Source organism: Teleopsis dalmanni, chromosome X (genome assembly GCF_002237135.1).
Source record: "Teleopsis dalmanni isolate 2A chromosome X, ASM223713v2, whole genome shotgun sequence".
Classification (NCBI taxonomy): Eukaryota; Metazoa; Arthropoda; class Insecta; order Diptera; family Diopsidae; genus Teleopsis; species Teleopsis dalmanni.
This window is the reverse complement of record NC_051848.1, coordinates 83,903,991-83,930,302: the sequence shown is the minus strand read 5'-3', so window position 1 is coordinate 83,930,302 and position 26,312 is coordinate 83,903,991. Positions and strand designations below refer to the sequence as shown.

At 31.2% G+C, this 26,312-nt stretch overlaps 4 long non-coding RNA genes across 4 annotated transcripts; 2 read left to right on the top strand and 2 right to left on the bottom strand.

The window, feature by feature from the left end:
• Positions 1 to 5,041: 5,041 nt before the first annotated feature.
• On the bottom strand, positions 5,042 to 6,517 carry LOC119687291. Its single transcript, XR_005253139.1, has 3 exons — positions 5,674 to 6,517; positions 5,254 to 5,610; positions 5,042 to 5,182 (listed from the first exon to the last, which is right to left on the bottom strand). It is a non-coding gene; the product is annotated as an uncharacterized LOC119687291 (long non-coding RNA).
• Positions 6,512 to 6,855, bottom strand: LOC119687292. The gene is made up of 3 exons (XR_005253140.1): positions 6,717 to 6,855; positions 6,604 to 6,665; positions 6,512 to 6,551 (listed from the first exon to the last, which is right to left on the bottom strand). It is a non-coding gene; the product is annotated as an uncharacterized LOC119687292 (long non-coding RNA).
• A 4,035-nt stretch (positions 6,856 to 10,890) lies between these two features.
• Positions 10,891 to 11,233, top strand: LOC119687290. Its single transcript, XR_005253138.1, has 3 exons — positions 10,891 to 11,028; positions 11,080 to 11,141; positions 11,194 to 11,233. It is a non-coding gene; the product is annotated as an uncharacterized LOC119687290 (long non-coding RNA).
• On the top strand, positions 11,230 to 12,961 carry LOC119687289. The gene is made up of 3 exons (XR_005253137.1): positions 11,230 to 12,071; positions 12,135 to 12,491; positions 12,570 to 12,961. It is a non-coding gene; the product is annotated as an uncharacterized LOC119687289 (long non-coding RNA).
• Positions 12,962 to 26,312: the final 13,351 nt, after the last annotated feature.

The window sequence follows — 26,312 nt, the reverse complement described above, 5'->3', positions numbered from 1 at the left end:
ACGCACTACTCAGATAGAATATACTTCCATTTAAAATTGCTTTTAAAATGTTGAGCAAAACCGCCCAAAACAATATACAACAAAAAAAAACATTTACAAATATATATATATATGTTTATAAGTAAACATATATATATATTTATATATGTATAGACACCATTAAAAATAATATCCCGCACACTTACGAGGTATGCAAGCTACACATTTGCAGTAGAAGTAAGCTGCCATGGTGTCTTGCAATGCTGCCAACTGTAGCCAACGTAGCCAACGTTGCCAACTGCTATTTCGTATTGTTTAATGCACTTTTAATGCGCACAAAGGTATCATTTTTTTGTTGTTTTTATAACAATTTTTTTTAATGCTGTGCAAGGATATAGTTTTTTTTGTGCAGTTTCCTTTATTTTTGCACACTGCAAAAAACAGCACTTATTTTTGCCATAATTTCAACAAGTGCTACTTTTTCTGCTGTACGAATATGCAGTTGCGCATCTATGAAATACTTTTCAATTTGCTTTTTCCACACTTTTTTTGTTTATGCTTAGTAACGATCGTATAACTATCTTCTAGACAACTTAGTACTGTTCACATGTCTTGAGAGTGGCACTACTCTATTGGCAGTCTTAATACCAAAATATAAATGAACAAACTAAGAATAAGTTATGTTAAGTCGATTATATATCAAAAGGCATCTCAAAGATACTAATGTTCAACATTTTTAAAAAAATATATTAAAAACAGAAAATATAAAATGAATAAACGTGTATTTGAGAGAGTACACTTATTAAGCTGGAAAAGTTTTTATAAATAACCCATAGCTTAGGTAGTATGATTTTAACCGACGTATTGTACCAGAACCAGAACTATAACTAGAACTAGCACAAAGTTATAAAAGCCGCACAGCACTTCCAATAAATGCAAACTATTTTTTTTCAAATCGAATAATACCATATGGAAAAGTATGGGAAGAAATTTTTAATTAAATGACTAATATATATAGCACAGAAAAGAGTGGCTTGCGAGCCTCAGAGAGCGAGTACACAAGGCAACGTGTGTGTTTACAATGAACTGGAAAAGTGTCTTAAAATAGAATTTGTTATATTTCACTTTTATATGTGATCTCTCTCTCCTATCCTTATCTCCCAGTGGATCATAGGGCCTCTACCATCTTTTTATATCGTATTCGGTTATTTGATTCACGGTATATATCACTCCAGGAATAGTTCGCTTCTCTTAGTTCTTCTTCAATTGTTCTTCTCCAAGTTTTAGCTGGCGCTTCAGGTCGACGACTGTCTTGAGGATTCCATCACAGAGGTTGACGTGCAATGTTTTCATTGGGTCTGCAAAGATTGTGGCCTATCTAGCGCCATTTACGTCTTCTTATCTCCATAGTAGCAGATGATTAATTTGAAACGGCATATAGGTTGGTGTTTGTGATGCGGTTGGGCCACCAAATTTTTAATATGTGTCGTAAACATTTTTTCACGAAAGTTAGTATTTTTTTTATCAATCTTTCTTGTTCTTTTCTGGGTCTCACAAGCATAGAACAGCACAGACTTTACATTGAAGTTGTAAATACAAATTTTTGTGCGGGTGGAGATTTGGTTAGAGCGCCACACAACACGCAACATGTCAAATGCAGAGTTAGCTTTCATTAAACGAGAGTCAATGTCTTCGTCCGCACCACTCTTAGTTGCGACTATGCTACTTAGATAATTGAATTTATCTACGCATTCCACCGCCTTTTCTTTTATTTTAACAACTGACGAAGAGTTTGCGCTGTATCCTCCCGCCATTACTTTTGTCTTTTTTCCTAAGTGCTTCCATATTTTCTTGCAAATCACTGATGTTATGGCTGAGTAGACAAACATCGTCTGCGTTTTCCACATCTTCCAATTGCATGAATTGGTTCCATTGGATACCTTTGTTGTCTTTTAAGGACGCTCGCTACTAGGATAAATAGAAGCGGTGATAATATGCACCCTTTTCTTACTTCTGTGGCTACTTCAAATGTTTTATATGTGATAATTACACTATAAACCAATACTTAAACCGTATTTAGATACTTTTAAGTCGAAACAGTCCTTTAGTGCGGTTGGCTATTCTGCAAAAGTCATTCTTCAAAAGTCTATATGAAATGTATTTAAGAATTAGGGCACAAATTATTTTTTATATGAATCTTACTACTAGTACGTATCAAAAAATCGTGATTACTAATATTGAAACCAAAGATCGCTTGTACGTAGATCCTATGTTCTCAGAGAATAATGTGTATTCTTACCTCTCTTTATGTTTAGCAAATTTTTCAATTTTGTAGATCTCTACATAAATTTGGATCATTTTTATAATAATTGTAGTACTCATACGTGTTCCTTAACTCGATAACTCAGCGAACTTATAGCGGCTATTCTCACTATTTCTCACTAATTCTCACTAATAAGCTGTTCCATTTGGTTTCTTTTCATCCAAGTCTCCCCTCTTGCACAAGTATTATTTGCTTAAAACTTTCGTAGCAGTTTGAAAATCATTGTTTTCAGATCAGTTGAATGACAGAGATAGATAGCAACATCTATATTCAAATAACTGCAAATTACTACTTGATTGAAGTGGAACAAATGTTTGCAAATAATCGGAAATAATTTATCTTGTAATTTAACAGGAAGAATTTAAGTGATTGCTCTTCTTTAAGAGATACCAATAAGTTTACATTGATAGATATGGTTTTAAGGATTACAAATTATAGCTAACAACAATGAAGAAAAATACTTGTGAGAAGATCAAAAAGAGGTTATTGGTATGTATTTTTATTTGATTAAAAAGCTTATTTAACTTTTATTTTTAGTAAACGTAGCAACATAAGACCTATTGCTGTATTGCTGAGTTATTTCTCACAAAGAATATACGTTTTCTTTTTAATGACATAAACTATGCTCCTTTTTAACCTTTGACCTATTTCTGATATTTTTGGATCTCACGAAATAAAGTTCTGATCAACCAACGCAGCAAGCAATAAAATGTGTGCAATCAGAAAAAACGTATTGCATACTTTTAGGATGAGATACATAATAAAATCAAAAATCTTTAAACTACGAAAATTTATTTTAATTGCAGAGACAGCATATTATACGTTATTATGCTTTTTCTGCAATAGTGCATAGTAAAAAATTGTATAAATAATATTTGGAACCATAATTTCTTTTCTTTGTTTTCTTTTCGAATGAACAAATTAGTTTAAACATATTTCCATACCTATTCTTAGATCGTTTTCATAAAATTATGCTGCGAAAAAGTCATATTAGGCTCAAATTAAGTACTATTTAAAAATAAATTATTTTCACAAATTAGCTTTTTACTTGTTTTTAGCATTTATTAATTTCAGTTTTTTTCCTTAGCAGTTTTTGAGAGTTTAATATAAGTATTAAAGAAAAGCAGCACAATCCGTGTAAGCAAAAATAACTTGACACATGTTTACGGTGTGCCTAAGGGTTTGTGTCATACTATGCCTTTTAATTGTTATTCAATATTGCGACATCTTTCCTGAATTTTTCACTTTAAATATTGCTTATTCCTATTTCATACTAAGTTATTTTAATTAAATCACATCAAAAATTTGAAACTCAACCAATTTCGTTATCGTTCCGTTTGGTTTTGATGGCTTAATGAATTCCACGAAACGTAAAGTTCAAATTAACACATTTTTTGTTGTCGATCTCTTCATTGAAATTCACTCGACCATTGAGTTTTAATTAATTCTTATGTCTTTGATTTCAAGCATAAAATTTGACATTTCCAGAAAAAAAAGCACAAATTTTTTTTGATCATTTTTCTATTAAAAGTACCCAGAAACAAAACAATCTGCAAAACACCGAAACGACACCGACATCCTTTTAAATTTGTCATTGACCCCAGCCTAAAAGTATGCAGTAGCAAATTTATGCATATTTATGCGTAACAATAATGTAAACTGCGGCTCGTGTCATTTTCACTCGTTTGAAATCAAAATGAAGCTAAAAATGAAACCTTAAAAATAAGCGAGGAGGGGAAATTTCTTAAATCCTTTTATCCTCAAAACTTAACTTATTTTTTCGTTAGCATTTCTTATAAATGTAGACTTACGATTTTTTTTTGCTGCTCTTTACGGGTTGCGCCTCCATTTTTTCTATTCTTCTCTTAGTTTTGGACTTTCTTAAATTTTTTTCATCTTCGGTTTCCTCATTGTTTCTGTGCTTCGTATTAATTTCAATAAATTTTCAATTAACAATTTGAAAAGCACAAAATTAATGAATTTCCTTTTTAAAAGTTTTTAAAGCAAATGTTTAAAGGGATTTATTTTTTAATTCATTAAAAATTTAAATAATGCTGCTTCTGTCTATAAAATATGAACCTCCAAAAAATGTCGTATTTGGTAAGGAACTGAAAAAAGCTACTTAGTATGAAGACCTTTATTAAATAACAATGCCAATTAGTTTTTTATTACTTTGCTTCAATGCGCAAAATGATTTATACTAACATGACTACATATTAAGTTTGTTAAAATATCTCTAATGCAGTAAAAGAGACATCAGGTAACCATTAAAGTTTATATGAGTGGTATTAACTAAAGTAAAGAACACTTTTAATAAATAAAACCAAAGAATGTTTTGTTTCAAAATCGACCTTGTATAAGAGATGGTAATAGTATTGAGTGTACTTTTGATTCAACACCAATTTTTACTGTTGTTTATAAGTTAAACTGAAATTAATATCGACACCCATTTAAATATTTTTTTTTATTTTTATGTTTTTGTACAAAAATGTCCTTATAAATATATTTCATCTTAAAACTAAATATCTTACAACTAATTGCATTAAAGATATGCAATATACATCATCAAAATGGATCTGAATCTGGTTTTAACTTTCAATCTTACAACTAAATATCTTACAACTAAATATCTTAGAACTAATTGCATTAAAGATATGCAATACACTTCATCAAAATAGATCTGGATCTGGTTTCAACAGTCAATGCGAATTTAAAATATTTTAAATAGTCAATTTGTCTTTCAATATTCTGAAATAATAATTATGCGAGTCTCTTGCGAGTTAATATAAATCCCGTTTCAGTAGCTTATCAAATGATGCCTGTCCATTAATGCATCCATGTAGGTAATTTTCGATGCTGCAATGCTGCAATGCTGCATATCTAAAAATAGAGAACAGAGGGAGAATATTGTTAAAATTGATGATGTGAATAAATGTTCAAATAAGACATACCATAACATGATCAATCGATTAATCAATTAATGAAGTCAGTGAAAGCAATCGTTTTCGTCATTCATACGCGGCATCTTACGTTTCCATACATAACTCATAAACATAGCCAAATATACACATTTTCCCATGTTATATCCCCAATGAAACAGGTACTGATTTAAGATTTCAGATTCAAGTAATTAGAATATAGCCAGGTTTTTAAAGGAGAAATAACATTTTTATTAAGATTCCATGCAGTCCATGAAGAATCTGACGAGTTATGTTGGTGGTTAAGTTCCTAATCAATACCAGTCTTGAATACCAGTCTTGATATGGATATGGAAGCAAAACACGACATCATGTTGACACACAAAATATCTAATTAAAAATATTTTAAAATTTTAGAAGCATATTATAGAATCTAGAAAGAGTGTTACTCACACATTCTGGATGTTTTCTTTATTCCATTTTTGAATGAAATGAAGCCTAGAGACCTTTATATAACATTTGATAGTGTCTCAGGTTCTCGATCCTAGATCAAAAGATCTCTGGGGTATTACCGATTATCACAAATCGGTAATAGGCAGTTTGAGGTTCTAAATCAAGAGACATTTTAATCATCATAATATATAGGTAAGGGACAGTCAGAGCCTTTGACCCTAAAGGTCTTCAAATCATCACAAATCGGTAATAGGCAGTTCATAATCGGGAATAGAAAATCTAAGGTTTCTAACCCTAGAGGTTCTTTTATCATCATAATCGGTAATGGACATTCTGGGATTCCTGATCCTAAATGCCTCTAAATAATCGTTTTTGGTTCGCCTGATGCTGTTAACCCTATAGGTTTTGAGATTAATTGGTTATGAACAGCCTGAGGCTCATTATTTATGAGGGCTTAAATCAATACAGTTAAGATAAACTGTAGAGTCCCGTCACTTTAAAGGTGACATCATCACAATTGGTATCATCGGAAGCCCTAACTGCAGAGGCTTTTAAGTCATCAAAAACGGTTTTAACAGTAAGAGTCTCGCCATTGTGGAGGCGCTCCCATCATCACAAATAGGTTAGACAGTATGAGGCCCGTAGCCTTCAGTTCTGAATATGTAGCAGGTTCGAATAATTCTGTTTGTTCAGAAAACTGTAGGCGGGCGCAGCTTTATTACTATTCATTCAAGCATGAAAAAGCACAGATCCATGAGGTTTTCATTGAGTTTTATTAAATGTAGCTCGTTAGACTTGAATTTTCAAATATTTTATTTCATTTATGTTATGTAAATTAAATGAATTTTCTTTGAAGTTTGTTTTGTAATATTTGCCAACTGTCAAAAAATAATATTTTAAAAGTGAATTGAGAGCAGTTTCTGAACTTACCAATATTTACCTTTACCAATATCTTGTTCAATTTATTTGTGTTTTGTCGAATTCTTAAAATACTAAAAACAGAATTATTTTTAATAATTTCGACTGGCAATTTTCGAACTTACCATTTCACTATTTACCAATTTTTTTTACCATACTTATTCCAGGTTATGATTTGCATTTTGCATGATTTTTAATTTCATTTCATTACATTATTTGGTGTATATATAAAAAGTCGCCCAACCTTATTATATTATACTCCAAATTTTTTTAACTATTGCACATTATGCAGTGCCAATAATTAACAATTTTGTACTGTTAACTTTTAATTTGGAATTTTGAAAAATTTCCGAAAAAAGGCCGAAATATTTTCTGTGATGAAGAAACTTGCTCTTCAACAAATCATTCTGTTATGAAGTATCAAAATTTTTTATTTGGTATATCAATTTTTTTTGAAAATATTTCAAAATTCACCGCAAACTCGATTTATAATATATGTGAAGAAAACTGGAATAATGACAGTATCTCTTCATCACAATCACATATGCTTTTGTGGATTTTATGGATATTGTGTGAATAACAACCTTAACATAATTACTGCCGATTTATTAGGTTAATTGCGATAGGTTAGACATACTAAACAGTATTTTAGCAAAACATGTCGATTTTTGTACAAAATTATTCATCAAATTTTTTAATTTCTATATCCAGTCCTTGAAATAACTAAACAGTACGTTCAAGTTATTGCAATCATAAGTGAACACATGATCATATAAAATCGTATCATCTAAAAGTATCCCATTTCCATAGAGCCATGTGATGCAGACATTCGTAGGAAAAATGATTACTGCAGTATCAGTATCAAGCACGGCTTTTAAATAATACATTAAAACGTATATTTAATGTCAATAGAGATGGAACTATTTTGAAGGATAAAGAGAATAAATATTTCAATATATTATATATATAATATATTTTCCAATCATTTTCACGATTTAAAATGTAAACTTGGTATGCTTGTACTTTTAATAGTTTCTGGTATTATAAGCAATACACACGTTTACTCGTTTTGGATCCTGTTATCGTGTATTTGTGCTTGATGATCGTCTTCGATCATCTTCGATTTTTTGGCTCGCTTTTGGCTTGCACTTTACTTTATTTTAAGCGGATTTTATGAAATTGGTCTTTTCTTCCTTTGTGCTTCTATTCTGACAGTTTTTAATGCTGTAAACTAGCACTTTGTTTAGTTTACACTGAGTTCGCTCGCAACAGTTAAAGCGACTTAGGTGACGAGAAACAAGCAACTTAAAATATGCGTCTAATCGCGCGATGCGTAATATTTTTTGTCATAGATGGAATACTTCCTGCTATATTAATCGCACAAGTTATATACAATTCTCTCCATCTCTTTTAAAACGACAACTTTTTTTATTACCATGAAGATCTTTAAAAAATGTATATCAATAAAGAAATATATTATATATCAGATATATCAGATATAGTATATAAACATAATTTTGTTTCTCTACCTTGAAATCGTTATATATACCTATAGTCGCTATATATTGTTTTATTTTCTATACATTTGTATGGAAATATTTGTTTCGTTTTGCGGACAATTTCTTTGGAATGAGTAAAAGCCGTATAGTGAGGTAAAAGCATATGACAGACCACATTGATTTTTAGAATAAAATTTTTATTATACCAAAATCTTTATTGAAATTTGTCAAATTGGAGTAAAGCAACCTAGTTTATCGGGTTTTGTCCAAACATTTGCGCATGTGATATCATTATAAAGGAAAATATACTAGGAAACGTCCGAAAGTAAATATGACTTATTAAAAATACGTACGTGAGGTTAATCATATGAATAGATATGTATGGAGTAGTAGGTGTTGGACCAGGTATCCTTTCATTCAATCGTTCAATGTTTCTTTAATAATATATATTGTATACTATATAAAAGTATTATATGTACGAAGCAATTAAGAATTAGTATAATATCATTGCATGTTTTTAGGCATATGAAACAATCAAAATTGCTTACGCAATTCATGTAGCATAGTTATAGGGACATATAACGATTTTAAACGAGTATATAAACATTTAAAATATAACATAAAACATAAAGAATATAAACTATAATATATTAAGTACAAAAACTACAATGTGAAATACAAATGCAGAACATTACTTGTATAATATAAAATACGAAATGTAATAGAATATTGATTTCCAGCTTCAATTATTTGTATGATTTTCCCGCAAATTGAATTTATGTCAGTGATCAGAAGGCTTCACTGCTCCTTACTTGATTTACAACCAAGTGTACATGTTCATAATATTCGTGGTATCTCCACTCAGTCATCACTTTGTTTAATTTCTTTGCGACATTATAGTTAATTTTGAGTGCACCAGAGAGTGTTCCTCTAACTAGGCTTAAGAGTTCCATACATTTAATGTGGGCTTCGTCGAATTCTCAATTAAATCAGGGTTGGTGGCTTATTGCGATATTTGGTTTCCACATGAAATCAACCACTTTAGCAACGTATTCCAGTTGATCACAATCGCTATCAAGCTTCTCTCTCTATTTTTAAGCATCTAGATGAAATCTAATACCGTAGAGTTGTGAAAATGATATTTACAGTTGGTGGCATCTGAACGAAAGAGGTTTCGTTTAGCATTTGAAAGTCAATTATGCAGTGGTGGCATTTCTCAGTAATCAACAAAAATCGCCAGTCTCGGTGCAGTTTAAACTATATATACTCTATACTTTGATTTGTTATTTATACTTCGCATGACGGGTATTTGTAATATATACTCACAGGATGTAAATGTGCTGTCGCCTATTACTTGATTGCACTTCGGGAGTTTAGGTCTCTCACTGCAGTTATATTTGACGATTTTAATTACAGAATAATATTGCACAACTCTTTAACTCATCTATCGTGTCAATTATATGATTTTATTAAAGAAAAGTCCCGATTTCGATTTTTACAATGTCATATGTTTATTTTCTTTTTCCAACACCAGCTTTGGCTCTGGATTCAAATGTTTCAATCTAGAGACTAATTTAATGTGTATATAGAAATTCATCTTACACCTAAAAAACAATATGCAGTTAATTCTTTTACAAATAAGTTGTCGTTTTAAAAGAGATGGAGAGAATTGTATATAACTTGTGCGATTAATACCGCAGGAAGTATTCCATCTATGACAAAAAAAATTACGCATCGCGCGATTAGACGCATACTTTAAGTTGCTTGTTTCTCGTCACCTAAGTCGCTTTAACTGTTGCGAGCGAACTCACTGTAAACTAAATAAAGTGCTAGTTTACAGCATTAAAAACTGTCAGAATAGAAGCACAAAGGAAGAAAAGACCAATTTCATAAAATCCGCTTAAAACTAGTAAAGTGCAAGCCAAAAGCGAGGCAAAAAATCGAAGATGATCGAAGACGATCATTAAGCATAAATACACGAAAACAGGATCCAAAACGAGTAAACGTGTGTATTGCTTATAATACCAGAAACTATTAAAAGTACAAGCATACCAAGTTTACATTTTAAATCGTGAAAATTATTGGAAAATATATTATATATATAATATATTGAGATATTTATTCTCTTTATCCTTCAAAATAGTTCCATCTCTATTGACATTAAATATACGTTTTAATGTATTATTTAAAAGCCGTGCTTGATACTGATACTGCAGTAATCATTTTTCATACGACTGTCTGCATCACATGGCTCTATGGGAATGGGATACTTTTAGATGATACGATTTTATATGATCATGTGTTCACTTATGATTGCAATAACTTGAACGTACTGTTTAGTTATTTCAAGGACTGGATATAGAAATTAAAAAATTTGATGAATAATTTTGTACAAAAATCGACATGTTTTGCTAAAATACTGTTTAGTATGTCTAACCTATCGCAATTAACCTAATAAATCGGCAGTAATTATGTTAAGGTTGTTATTCACACAATATCCATAAAATCCACAAAAGCATATGTGATTGTGATGAAGAGATACTGTCATTATTCCAGTTTTCTTCACATATATTATAAATCGAGTTTGCGGTGAATTTTGAAATAATTTCAAAAAAAATTGATATACCAAATAAAAAATTTTGATACTTCATAACAGAATGATTTGTTGAAGAGCAAGTTTCTTCATCACAGAAAATATTTCGGCCTTTTTTCGGAAATTTTTCAAAATTCCAAATTAAAAGTTAACAGTACAAAATTGTTAATTATTGGCACTGCATAATGTGCAATAGTTAAAAAAATTTGGAGTATAATATAATAAGGTTGGGCGACTTTTTATATATACACCAAATAATGTAATGAAATGAAATTAAAAATCATGCAAAATGCAAATCATAACCTGGAATAAGTATGGTAAAAAAAATTGGTAAATAGTGAAATGGTAAGTTCGAAAATTGCCAGTCGAAATTATTAAAAATAATTCTGTTTTTAGTATTTTAAGAATTCGACAAAACACAAATAAATTGAACAAGATATTGGTAAAGGTAAATATTGGTAAGTTCAGAAACTGCTCTCAATTCACTTTTAAAATATTATTTTTTGACAGTTGGCAAATATTACAAAACAAACTTCAAAGAAAATTCATTTAATTTACATAACATAAATGAAATAAAATATTTGAAAATTCAAGTCTAACGAGCTACATTTAATAAAACTCAATGAAAACCTCATGGATCTGTGCTTTTTCATGCTTGAATGAATAGTAATAAAGCTGCGCCCGCCTACAGTTTTCTGAACAAACAGAATTATTCGAACCTGCTACATATTCAGAACTGAAGGCTACGGGCCTCATACTGTCTAACCTATTTGTGATGATGGGAGCGCCTCCACAATGGCGAGACTCTTACTGTTAAAACCGTTTTTGATGACTTAAAAGCCTCTGCAGTTAGGGCTTCCGATGATACCAATTGTGATGATGTCACCTTTAAAGTGACGGGACTCTACAGTTTATCTTAACTGTATTGATTTAAGCCCTCATAAATAATGAGCCTCAGGCTGTTCATAACCAATTAATCTCAAAACCTATAGGGTTAACAGCATCAGGCGAACCAAAAACGATTATTTAGAGGCATTTAGGATCAGGAATCCCAGAATGTCCATTACCGATTATGATGATAAAAGAACCTCTAGGGTTAGAAACCTTAGATTTTCTATTCCCGATTATGAACTGCCTATTACCGATTTGTGATGATTTGAAGACCTTTAGGGTCAAAGGCCCTGACTGTCCCTTACCTATATATTATGATGATTAAAATGTCTCTTGATTTAGAACCTCAAACTGCCTATTACCGCTTTGTGATAATCGGTAATACCCCAGAGATCTTTTGCTCTAGGATCGAGAACCTGAGACACTATCAAATGTTATATAAAGGTCTCTAGGCTTTATTTCATTCAAAAATGGAATAAAGAAAATATCCAGAATGTGTGAGTAACACTCTTTCTAGATTCTATAATATGCTTCTAAAATTTTAAAATATTTTTAATTAGATATTTTGTGTGTCAACATGATGTCGTGTTTTGCTTCCATATCCATATCAAGACTGGTATTCAAGACTGGTATTGATTAGGAACTTAACCACCAACATAACTCGTCAGATTCTTCATGGACTGCATGGAATCTTAATAAAAATGTTATTTCTCCTTTAAAAACCTGGCTATATTCTAATTACTTGAATCTGAAATCTTAAATCAGTACCTGTTTCATTGGGGATATAACATGGGAAAATGTGTATATTTGGCTATGTTTATGAGTTATGTATGGAAACATAAGATGCCGCGTATGAATGACGAAAACAATTGCTTTCACTGACTTCATTAATTGATTAATCGATTGATCATGTTATGGTATGTCTTATTTGAACATTTATTCACATCATCATTTATCATTTTAACAATATTCTCCCTCTGTTCTCTATTTTTTAGATATGCAGCATTGCAGCATCCAAAATTACCTACATGGATGCATTAATGGACAGGCATTATTTGATAAGCTACTGAAACGGGATTTATATTAACTCGCAAGAGACTCGCATAATTATTATTTCAGAATATTGAAAGACAAATTGACTATTTAAAATATTTTAAATTCGCATTGACTGTTGAAACCAGATCCAGATCTATTTTGATGAAGTGTATTGCATATCTTTAATGCAATTAGTTCTAAGATATTTAGTTGTAAGATATTTAGTTGTAAGATTGAAAGTTAAAACCAGATTCAGATCCATTTTGATGATGTATATTGCATATCTTTAATGCAATTAGTTGTAAGATATTTAGTTTTAAGATGAAATATATTTATAAGGACATTTTTGTACAAAAACATAAAAATAAAAAAAAATATTTAAATGGGTGTCGATATTAATTTCAGTTTAACTTATAAACAACAGTAAAAATTGGTGTTGAATCAAAAGTACACTCAATACTATTACCATCTCTTATACAAGGTCGATTTTCAAACTAAACATTCTTTGGTTTTATTTATTAAAAGTGTTCTTTACTTTAGTTAATACCACTCATATAAACTTTAATGGTTACCTGATGTCTCTTTTACTGCATTAGAGATATTTTAACAAATTTAATATGTAGTCAAGTTAATATAAATCATTTTGCGCATATCTGATATATAATATATTTCTTTATTGATATACATTTTTTAAAGATCTTCATGGTTGTTCAAAAGACGAATGCAATGTTAGCTGTGTGACGATTTTATTATTGCTCTTTCAGGACTTTTTTATATGGTTAGATAGCATCAGTAACTTTCTTAGGAACGTGAAGGATCTGTAATTTGAAAGTTACTGAGTACTTCATCAGTATTATCGAAACAGTTCTTCAGCATTAGCGATGTTATTTTAAAACTATTACTTGATATGGATACTTCTTCCTCATATATGGTATGTTTTCTGAATCATATAGCAGTAACAGTTTTTCATTCGTAAGCGTGACGTCATATATAGTGTAGTCAGTAAAACTAGCTTCTACCGCTGTTTTACCAAAATCATCATTTATATTGATATCAAATTCAGGCACATGCTTCCAAAATTTGTTAAAAGATAAAATTCGTGTTTCCTTTCATTATTCATCTATAGCATATTCATCTAAGATTCATCTATGGCTTTTTCAGAAAGATTTTTTGTAGCTTTGATTATCTGTTGCTTGTATAAGCAATCGTAAATTTTCTTAATAGACAATGCGCTTTAAAAATAGATATGACACCTTGAATCATCGCTTGGGGTAAAGCTGTGGTTTTTTCGGATGAAACTTCATTTTGATTTCTTTAGAAAAATCGCAAACATTTATTGGATGTGAGGACACGTAGATCTGAGAGGAAATAGATCTTTATTAAATAAATTTTTCTTCTGTAGATATATTTTAACTTCTGGACGGAAATATACTTGAAATTATTCTTAAAAAAAATAAAAGTCGTAAAGATTTTTTTGTTCGATCTCAAGATAACCTTCAACTTTGCTTTGTTTTCATTTTTTATAGCTTGTAGAAGCAATGTATGTATATTATATATAAAATTATATTTTGAATAAATTATATCAATTTTCCCGGCCGTTAAATGAGGAATTTTTCGGCTGTGAAGCGAAACATGGTCAGAAATACGGTTGGGCCGTTATACGAGCTTGCCGTTGCACAAGGCACCCGTTAAACAAAGTATGCGAGTATTTGATCATATTTTAGTATATATAAGCTTATACTCACGCAGTGTTCCTTTAAGTACATTTTCGATCGTTTTTGTCGTAATGGAAGGAAATAGGTTCATTACTACCAAACAGCCATCAGTGCTTAATTGTTGGAAAGCTTTCCATTACTGGATCAGGACTAACAAAGTAAGGTGACAACTGTTTTCAGTGGACGCTAACGCTAGATCACCACCTCTTTCTGATTAAATGAGCTATGCGTTATGAAGAATATATTAATATATATTATATATAAATCTCAAAATTTTCTCCTGAGATGCGGATCTTTTTATTTTATGAAAGGAGCTCGTAAAAAAAAATCGAATCGAATCAGCCAAATCGGAGATGGCTAAAAAGGTGTCCGATTTGTAAATGTATGATCCTTACTAGGGGACTACCAAGTTGTAGTGCGACGTCTGTTTACTTGAGCAACTACAATTGTTACATTTTAAGTGTCGGACCACGTTGTCAACCACTCTGAAATACCTACACCAAAACACTCCGAAATCAAATAACGTAACTTAAGTCCGATTTTGGATGAGTGTGTTGATATGCGAGTTAACATTTCAAATTTAACAGGATTTGACACATGTATCTCAAAAATTAAGTACGGATTCCAAAAAAATATACTAAAAATATATCTATTGATGTATGGGACAACTGTATATTCAGTTATTTATTTCAATTAATTTTTTTCATTTAAAATAGATTTTTTGTCATTAAAGGATTAACTAAAATATTAATGCGATCATTTTTTACCGATTCGCCAAAAGGTTTGTATGTCAGATATTTTCCATTTTGCATCTTATTTTAATTAAATATCTATAGTAATATTCGAACCGATCAAAATTTTTTCATACAACAATATATTTGTCAGATATAAGTCTTGTCTATTTTTTTTTTTTTTTTTTTTTTTTGAATCCATTTATTTTATTACAATCTGTCAGGTATGAATGACAATAAGTAATATATATAATTATTAATCGTAATAATAATTATTACGATCTAAAAAAAAGAATGACACGTATGGACTATGCCCAGTGACATATCCATATATATTTAAAATAACAATGTGTGATCTATAAATACATATCTAAAATATCTCTCGATGTTTTCCTTCTCAGCACGGTTGCCACTTGAAAATTTTTTTCTGTACCAAAATTGGTTTAAAAAGGTACCATTTCTGTAAAAAAAGGTCCAAAATTTTTCTATTGTCTTTTTATAAGAAAATACAATTTATATAAAATGTACAAAAAGTATAAAACAATACAATATCCACAATAAAGTTGGGTCGCCGAAAATGTACCATTTTTTGAACATGAGTACCAGAGTACCAAACGGAAATAAAAGTATCAATTTTGGTACTAAAGTACCATAAGTGGCAACCGTGCTTCTCAGCCTTGTAAAAGTGTTGGAAGGGGACATCAGGTGTGTAACCAGCGGGTTTGGGTGCATATATATGCGATGAGCGTAATTCTTTAAAACACTGGCTATTTCTTCCTTGACTGTCGGAACATGTAATTGCTTGTGCAGCTGTTCATTCGTTATATACCAAGGTGCATTTGTGATCATTCGCAATGTTTTAGATTGGAAACGCTGGATAAATGCCAGGTTTGAGTCTGCTGCAGTACCCCATAATTGGGCCCCATAACTCCATATAGGTTTTAGTACAGATTTGTATATAAGCAGCTTATTGTCGAGTGACAGTTTGGAGTTTCGGCTGAGGAACCAGAATAAGTTTCGTAATTTAAGACCCAGGGCCTTACTCTTTTTGAATATGTGTGATTTCCAGTTTAGCTTACTATCCAGATGTATGCCCAAGTATTTTGTTTCTACAGCTTGTGGTAATTCAGTAGTGTTTATTATTTATTTGTTATCTATTTAATTAATTCTACATATCCTGTTCTTACGAAAAGAAAATGAATGAACTCTTTGTAAAAGAGTTAGTAAATTTAATAATTTTACAAATTGATAAACGAAAATATTTTATAAAAATCCTTTAGGTCCTTTAAAATACTTCAAATTAAAATAAATGAATTTAAATGATTCGCTTCGCAACGATTTTCACAAATATCCTTATCAAATTATGAAAATTAGGCACCTCAGTCTCCATTACTTGTTAACAATAAGCATTTTCCAAAAACTTGTGAAAAACAAGTGTACGGAATTAAAAAGTCAGACCAAAGACCAACCCACTTCAAAAACTGTCTGCCAAGAAATGACCTCACACCTTTAATATCCGGAAAACCGAATTTCCTTCACTTTAAACACCAATTTTATTTTTAGGTTTATAAAGCAACAGAAAAGGTTAAACAAATGTAATTTTTTCATGTTTTTGCGACTTTTATAATTTTGTTATCCTTATTTTATTTTTATGAAATCGTGTCGGCAACAGGACAGCGTCCTGTGCACAGGATTTTTCAACTTTTTCAACTTTCCGTTGTTCCTGCTGCGGCCAGTGTTGCTAGTTGGCCAACGTTTGCTCTTGACATGTCATGTCAGCTCTTTAACATACATTTTCTGACTTACGAAAAGGATATGCTGCGACACATGTTTAACAGGACACAGAGGATATAAAACAACGACGACAACAAAGAATACAACAACAACTTTAAACAAAAAATGCAGACACTTTTGCTGTGTGATAACAGTAAATGGGATATTGACTTTTAAACATGTGGCATTAACGCGCATTCTGTACCGTTTTCCGTTTTTAGTATGGATTTATATATGCCAACCGAGTCTATATAACATACATTATGTCAGTTGAGTGATTTATAATTGCTCTTAATGGATATCAAGAGTTATTGCTGCACAGCAAAGCTCGACAATTTTATTTTTATTTATTTTTGTGAATAATTAAATAAAGTCTTTACACATTTTTAATAAGTTAAAAAGAAAAAACAAAAAACAAAAAACAAAAAAAAGTCAAGTTAAGATGAAAAAATATAACAGGACCAAAAGGATATGAAACGAACACGGGAAGAAAAAGAGTTGAATAGTGAATGCAGTTTACGTGAGTTTATTATATCGAATGAAGTATGTATTTCATAATATACATAAATTTGGTGGATAATAATCGAATAACTTTATCCATTGCCGACTTTATTTGCTTGAATTCATAAATCATCTGTGCGCAAAAATTTATGAAATACTAGCTTCAAAAACTAGTCCGCCGATATTCAATTAAAAAATTGAACTGTTGACACTATTATAACCATTTGCATCGCTGTTCATACTGCCGATCAGGTCTACATCAAATCCTTGTGTATTTGCTGAGGATCCGCTATCCGATACGTTAAGTAAGTCAGCCAATCCCGAATCTGGTGTTGGACTTGGAGAATGTAAGTCTCTCATTGATACAGGACTTGGAGATCTCGTAGCTGGTATGCGTCCAAGTAATTCTGAACTTGCTTCTTCCATTTGATTTGAAACCGTATTTATGAGCTCCTGTGTTTGTGGTGGATATTCTCGATAAGTGTATACTTAATCTATTACAGCTACTATTTGAACCCAATAGTAGATAGCAGCAGACTTCACTGCCCTAGCTGGACAGGATCGAACATTGAGGCTCACTTAGACTTTAAGAGACCGACCCATCGTGATAACAGAAAAAACTTTTAAGATATACCCACTGTAAACACAGGCAGCGTCGACCGAGAGTGACAGTTGGTGACACTGCAACAAATTGGGAAAACAGCGTCAAATACCTGGGAATCACGTTTGAAAAGCGGTTCACTTGACACAAGCACATACAAGTCAAAAGAAGTAGCAGTGCTAACGACCACTTTGTAAACACAATAACATTAGTACTAAGAACAGAAAGTTGATTTGCAACCAGATATTTAGACCGGCACTTCTCTACTGGTGTGTCGCGTACAGAAAAGCTGCCAACTCTACTATCCAGAAGCTGCAAGTCAGGCTCTTCGAAGACTCTTCAAAGTGTCATGGTACATCCAGACGAATGACATGCTAAGAGACCTCGAAATAGACCCGGTAAAAAAATATATAAATAACATAGCCCTGAAGCTATACGCAAAAACTGATAGGCTGCCATACACTATCTAATCTCAGAGCAGTCACTAGCCGTACGGGGCGGTATGCAACGAATAAACAGCGTAGCTTGTGAGAAATATATAAGTTAGTCAAAGAGAAGGGGTGGACTCTGTAGGAAACCTCCAGCTAACAAAGAGTAAAAATGCCCAGTCGCAATAACTCGGAGAAACCTCAACATAAGACATAAGACTAACTGTCTGACATAAGACTAACTAAAAATATCTTAAATATAACTTTGATGGCTATATTAAGAATATTGAATAGATATTTAAAGAAGAACAAACTGGAGTGTATAGACACCATCTTGTTAAGATTTAGTAATGGTTTTAATGCCTAAATTTGCAATATCGAATAGATATTTCGAGTAGAACTATGAACTATGATGGTATTGCCAACGTTTCATTAATACTTGACAATGGTTTGACTGTAGACATTCTACAAATATCTATTTTTATTAATAGAAGAAACACCCTAAAGTGTATAGGTACATTCTGTTTATGTTTGGTGATGTATTTAATATTTATATTTCAAATACTGAACAGATATTTAAAATAGAAACACATAAAAGAGTATTGCCACACTGTGATCAATGTCTGGCAATAATTTTACTGCCTACATTAGGATTATCCTAAACTGTATAGACAACTTTTTGTTAATGTTTGGTTTTAATGTCTTGATTAAAAATAACTAATTTGTCATACAACGAAGAAATTACCTGGACACATTCTGGTGAATATCTAACAGTTAAATGGTAAATAATTGGTATTTTCACCAGATACACACTTTCGATAGTAACTGTTGAAACAATCCACTATCCAGTTGATATACCTACCCTTTAGATAGGATAGTGTGTTGGACAATGAGAGGCAAATAAATTAAAATAAGTAACGCGACATATAAGTACACGAAGTCATCTTTGGACCACCATTTAAGAGTGTACCGGTTAAATAATCTCTATAATTGAAACTAAAAATTGGTGACTTGGTTCGACTTGGTTCGATGTTAGCAAACAAATATTTATTATCTATTACCTTTGGTTTAGGCAACAGACGTTAAATGCACCAATATCTTGTTTAAAGCTGTACTACATTTGGACACAATTTTAGATGTTGTCAAATCAATAGCTAGAGACATATAACATATAGCTTATAAGCATCTAGGCAAATTTAAAATATATGCGTTCATGTTTTTAAAGATTATTATAGGTTCAAAAATAGTTGCTTTTATGTATTTAGATAATGTTGAATTTTTTCCGCACAGCCACGGAATATATTCAGCTTATTATAACAGTTTCAATATACCTATTTCCCATTTACCTAGTGAGGACTTTCATTTTGTGTGAGGTGATTTGAATGGTGAGCCATTAGCTGTAGTATTTCGAGGTGCTTTTCACTACAACTTTTTTTATACTATTGGTTTTTATTAATGTCTTGCCATTGTTGATTTGTTGCGGTTCTCCAGAACAAGTCACTAACAAGAGCTATGATAAACTGTATTCAACTGTATCCTGCAAATACAATGATCACTATCCAATTCGTCAGTATCTACGTGAGGACTAATGAGAAAACATAATGTATATATTTTTAAAATATTAGCTTATATTTTGTGGATTTAAAATTTAAATCTGCAATTAAATTAAATGTGCTTGCCTTCCATATTACCACTAATGTAGTAAAAATTTTATTTATCTATATTAGCCGTGATAGATAGTTACATTTTATTCCTAGAGCTATTAACGTAAAGAATTTCATGATTTGAATTAATGATTTGATTTACAATTAATGGAACACAACCTTTAATTTTTTCGATCACTTGGTGATAGATACTTGGAGGTGTTCTAAATAGCTTTATAGTAAACCCAAACCTAGCACAATTTATACAATATTTTTCGAAAACTGTAAGTAATTTTTCGTCACAAATAAAGACTTCCACATATTAGAAATATTTGCATTGAAAGCTCCCTTAAGTAAATCGATTCTGATGGTTACTACTTTGCATGAATCATAAGAAGTGGGACTAACCACATGGCATGGTTAATAGAGATATCAGTTTATAAGAGTATCCGTGCAATGGAGCTTTCGCTTTACATCCATATATTTTTCTTGTGAATTATACACATATAAAATATATTTGTTATAATGACTGATTTAAAATGTTATATATTGTAATAAATTATTATACACATGTATATATCTATACCTGGCATATCTCCTTCCACTCGAGTTTGTATATATCAACATTTGTGTAAATAAAAATTTTGAGTGCAGAAACATTCAAAAACTTTTTAATCGAGTGCAATGTAGAAAAAGTAAGTTTTACCTAAAAAAAAAGATAAAGAGGAAAAAAATTATTTTTTATTTGTTCAGAAAGCAATTTGAAATTGTATAAATATTTACATTAAAAGATGAAAAAATAATTTTTATTAATTTAAACTTTGATTTTAAATTCATAAATGCGGTTAGTTGTTGAGTGTTAATTGTTTTACAGCATTATCAACACTTTTTATTGATGTTATTGCATTTGAAATATTAAATTTATTACACTAAATATAAAAATAAAAATTATATTACTTCGCAAAATATTCAGTTAAAATGCTAAATTTTCAATACGAGTTCTTGAAAAAGTTGCCATTCAAGTAAAATTTTTGAAGAATAAGGTTGTTTACGCACGCTGTAAATGTGTTTCGCACGCTGTAAATGTGTTAGTACAACCATGCAAAAATATGCTCTTGAATGACGAATGCAAGTTTGTAGGTGACATACTATCATTCACAACATGTTGGCGAGATGCTGAATGATTTGCACACCAAAATTTTGGCACGCAAATATGTTATGTTGGTTGCGTGCCATTCAAAGGTGCAGACTATCGTTTTTGTGGGTCATTCAACGTTTTTCTCTCTTGTATGACACTAAAAAATGATAGTCTGCACCTTGCTTAAAAGGAACCGCAAAATGTGCCAAAGAAAAGTTTATCTTAAAAAATGATTAGTTCTAATAACCTCATTATCTTCAAGATAAGATTTAATCCAAAACAATTGAATTTTTTGCTAAAACTATATCGGAAATCGGTTGGTAAGGACAAACTTCATTAAGTCTTTAGTGATAAAATATAGGTGTACGAAGAGTATATGAAAATAAATCAACAGTTCAAATGAAGAACAAAAAGTAAACCAAAACGTGAAAACTATCTCAAGGTTTCTTAATAGTCATGAATATGGTCACTGATTTTTTCGACTGTTGTGATATGAATCATTCTACCTAAATACTGCATTCAAATGGTTAAGCAGTCACTAAACAATAAAGATTATGAAGTACTACTTACTTACGCACTACTTACTTATGTTAAGCCTTCTCTGAGTTATTGCATCTAGGCACTTTTACTTTATGACAGTTGGGGTGTTTCTGCAGAGTCCCAACCATCTCACTGATTGATTTGAGTATTCCTCATAATCTTCGTGATTATTCAATGATTGATCTAATATCTGTGTACCGCCCTGTGCGGTTAGTGATTACTCTGAGATTACATAGTACTAAGCTTCAGCTTCAGAGCTCTGTCCTTTATATATTTTTTGACCGGATCTATTCTAAGGTCTCTTAGTATGTCATTTATGAGGACGTGCCATGGCACTTTGAAGAGCCCTCGGAAAGCCTGACTTTTAGCAACTTGTAGCTTTTGGATAGTAGAGTGGGCTGCTTTACTTTACGCGGCACACCCATAAAGTAGTGCTGGTCTGATTATCTGGTTGTAGATCAGTTTTTTGTTTTTCGTCTTAAGGTTGTTGTGTGACTGTAGACTTTTTCTGCTTTGAAAATTGTTGCTTTTGCATATAACTGTGTTTAATTTTTTTTACAGAATGACTGTTAATTTTTTATGTTAAAACGTTATTGTTGTTTCTTTGGTTAAAATAATTCAGAAAACAAAAATTAATTTCAGTAAAAATTAAATAAGTTATGCGAAATTCAAGAACAATTTTTTGAATATCCGTAGACTTTTTCTGCTATGTGTATGCAAAGATTTTATTAAATACTTACTTCCTTTAATGCATTTGTTCACAGCTCAACTGTTGTTTGTTCCCATTATAGATACGCATAAAACATATGATAAATTTTTCAAATTTTGGTCATTTCCCATATGGGAAGTTTATTTTTAAGGGCTGCATTCGGCATATTTGCTCAAGTTGAAAAGTACGAAAACTCTTTATATGCTTACTGACATCGACCTAGTCGACCTACACTTACTAAATGAGCAGAGAAAACATGGTATTAGATTCTCTAAATACGTAGAAAATTTACTAGACGCTTAAGCACTTCTGCTTTTAAACACAAAATAAACACAAAATTTCCACATGAAAATTGTCACATGCATTTTCTTACGCTTCCGACATCCCTAAGTGCCTTAATTGTAATTAGTAAGTTGATTAGCCACATTATATGCATATACAGTCAGCGACAAAACTCTACATACACCCCCCATTTTTGCTAGCTCGTAAATCCAAGGACATAATAGAAAAAAGTAATGATACAGTTTTGTTTAGAACTGTTTTTTAATAATAATAAACAAAAGAAAATCCATTCATCAATATAAATTAACAAAGTTATTCGAAAAAAACCTAAAAAAATCATTGACAAAAGTCTACATACACTTCATTGATTGTTAGATATAGTCGACAGTAATTTAAATGTTAGACGGGAAAGTACCGTTTTTCATATTTCATGCTTGTGGCATGAGTCATACATTTATATAATGCACTTAGTTGTGCTTTGAGAGTGGTATTTAATTGACACGATGGGTCCAAGAAAAGAATTTCAAGTGATATGCGAAATCTGGTTATTAAGCATAGAAATGAAAAAAAACTTTATGGTAAAAATATCAAAATTAGTAAATTTGACTCGATCAACAGTTCAGACGATAATAAGAAATTATAAAAATACTGGTTCTCCTAAAAATAAACCTCGCAGTGGCCGCCCAAGGATACTCATACGTAGGGATGTCTGCTTGGTTTTAAAAGAAGTTAACAAAAATCCGAAAATAAGTGCCTTAAAATTAGTCGAACACATTGCTAATGCAACTAGGAAGCTACTTCAGTTGCAGCTACGGCTCCCCAAAGCATAGCACTGCCACCACCATGCTTTACAGTTGGCATTATATGCTTCGGATTCAGTGCTGTTTTCGATTTCCTCCAATCTTTAGCTCTCCAATCGCGTTCAAATATATTGAATTTCGATTCATCTGTAAATAAAACCTGCTTTCAGAAATCAAAATCCTTTTCTTTATATTGTTTGGCAAACTCTAACCGCAGCTTTCGGTTTTTTTCAGAAATTAAAGGTTCTTTGCGTGGTATTCTATCATGAAAACCGTGGCTGTTCAACGTTGTTTGTACTATACGTGGATTGACATGCTTTCCAGTTGCATTAGCAATGTGTTCGACTAATTTTAAGGCACTTACTTTCGGATTTTTGTTAACTTCTTTTAAAACCAAGCTGACATCCCTACGTATGAGTATCCTTGGGCGGCCACTGCGAGGTTCATTTTTAGGAGAACCAGTATTTTTATAATTTCTTATTATCGTCTGAACTGTTGATCGAGTCAAATTTACTAATTTTGATACTTTTACCATAAAGTTTTTTTTCATTTCTATGCTTAATAACCAGATTTCGCATATCACTTGAAATTCTTTTCTTGGACCCATCGTGTCAATTAAATACCACTCTCAAAGCACAACTAAGTGCATTATATAAATGTATGACTCATGCCACAAGCATGAAATATGAAAAACGGTACTTTCCCGTTTAACATTTAAATTACTGTCGACTATATCTAACAATCAATGAAGTGTATGTAGACTTTTGTCAATGATTTTTTTAGGTTTTTTTCGAATAACTTTGTTAATTTATATTGATGAATGGATTTTCTTTTGTTTATTATTATTAAAAAACAGTTCTAAACAAAACTGTATCATTACTTTTTTCTATTATGTCCTTGGATTTACGAGCTAGCAAAAATGGGAGGTGTATGTAGAGTTTTGTCGCTGACTGTATATTTATAAGTTAAGCCTGAGTAACTGAAGATGCCGAATATAGCGCATCATTCACATTTCAATTAACTCACAATTTTATCATTTTAGAAGTTTGCAATTTCACTTTCCGTACAAATTTTTTATTTCTGTTTTTATTTATTATATACCATATTTATTTTTAATATGTATTATCCTTCACTTCACTTTTTGCTCTTGGTTTATATTTGTTTTTTTAAACAATTTTTATTTAATTCCTATTTTAATTCATTTTATTGCATTGTTATTAGTTTTTACTGACTTTGCTGTGCATTATCATTGCTCATCCCCACAGTGCGATTTGCGGTTTCATTTGTTGTTGTCAATTGTGGTCACAGTGCATTTCAACTGTTATGCTTTTGGGTAGTGTCTTTTTTTGTTGCCTGGTGTTGCCTGATGTATTGTAGTTTTGTTGTTGTTGCTAGTGTTGTTGGTGTTGTTGCATTGGTAATTGTATGACATAGACCGCAGAAACCACACAAACAAATTTAACAAAAATCTCATTTACTACTTCATATGCACGTTGTTGTTGCTTTTGGTAGATTATTTGTTGTTGTTGATAATAATAAAAATTTGTGCTAGTGCAGACTGTTTTTACGCATTGTTGGAATTTTTTTATTAGCGTTTTTGTTGTATTTGTTATTGGGTAAATGGATGGATGCTTTAATAAAAATATTCAAGTGCGGTTATGTCGAGTGGTGATGGGATAAATTTGAACGAACGTTTGGTGGCCAAATTCTACGCCTTTGGATCGAACAGCTTTTGAGGACGAGTAGAATTGCTGTTACTTAGCATGTCGTATATCGATTCGGAACCATTAAACAACCAGGCTAAGCCAACAAAATAAAACGAAACAAATGATTTTTTTTCAATTATAACAAAAAAAAATATATGTACGTACATATATGAAAACACCAGGGATTTGTTATAAGCGCTTTTTAATCGTTTCAAGTTGTTTTCATATTAAGTTGAATTGAAATCTATATAAAATATTCAATTATTCAGGAATAGCCACTTTTTATAAGTTTTAAAAAATCCTTTTTATTTAAAAAGTGTATTTTAAAATAATTCAGGCAATTTATTTCGATTGAATTGCAAAAAAAATCAATATCTCCACATGAAGAGCCCTTTCAGTATGGCAACAGTAACTGGGTTGAGAGGTAGGATTATGCGAAGAACGTAAAAACTTATGAATAACTATTCAATAATGAAAAAAAATTGATAAATGGAAAAACTATTAAATACAACGGTTAGTTTTTATTATTACTTTACTATGGCACTGTTAAACATGTTGTGTCTAAAGATAAGACTATTAGTAAATATTTTGCAATAAGAAGAACATGCAAAACAATACCTAGTTATATAAAGAAAACCTAGTTATAAGCACCAAAAACGGGTATCGAAAACGAACATAAGAACAATTTTAGAAAAAAAGCATAAAAGAAAATGCCAGCCAATAGCACCAAAACTTGGCAAAAGATCAGCAAAATCGAGCAAAAGTGCAATACAACGGCAAGTTTTTATTATTATTTTACTATGGCACTGTTAAACATGTTGTGTCTAAAGATAAGACTATTAGTAAATATTTTGCAACAAGAAAAACATGCAACAGTACCTAGTTATATAGCGAAAACCTAGTTATAAGCACTACAAACGGGTATCGAAAACGAACATAAGATCAATTTTAGAAAAATAGCATAAAAGAAAATGCCAGCTAATAGCACCAAAATTTGGCAAAAGATCAGCAAAATTGAGCAAAACTGCATTCCAGTGCAAAAGTAATTTACGTTCGGTTAAGAGTTGCTATTTTGGATTTATTAGCCAGCAACTGTCGTTGATAGTTTGGTTCCTGGTGATTAGATGTCTATACTG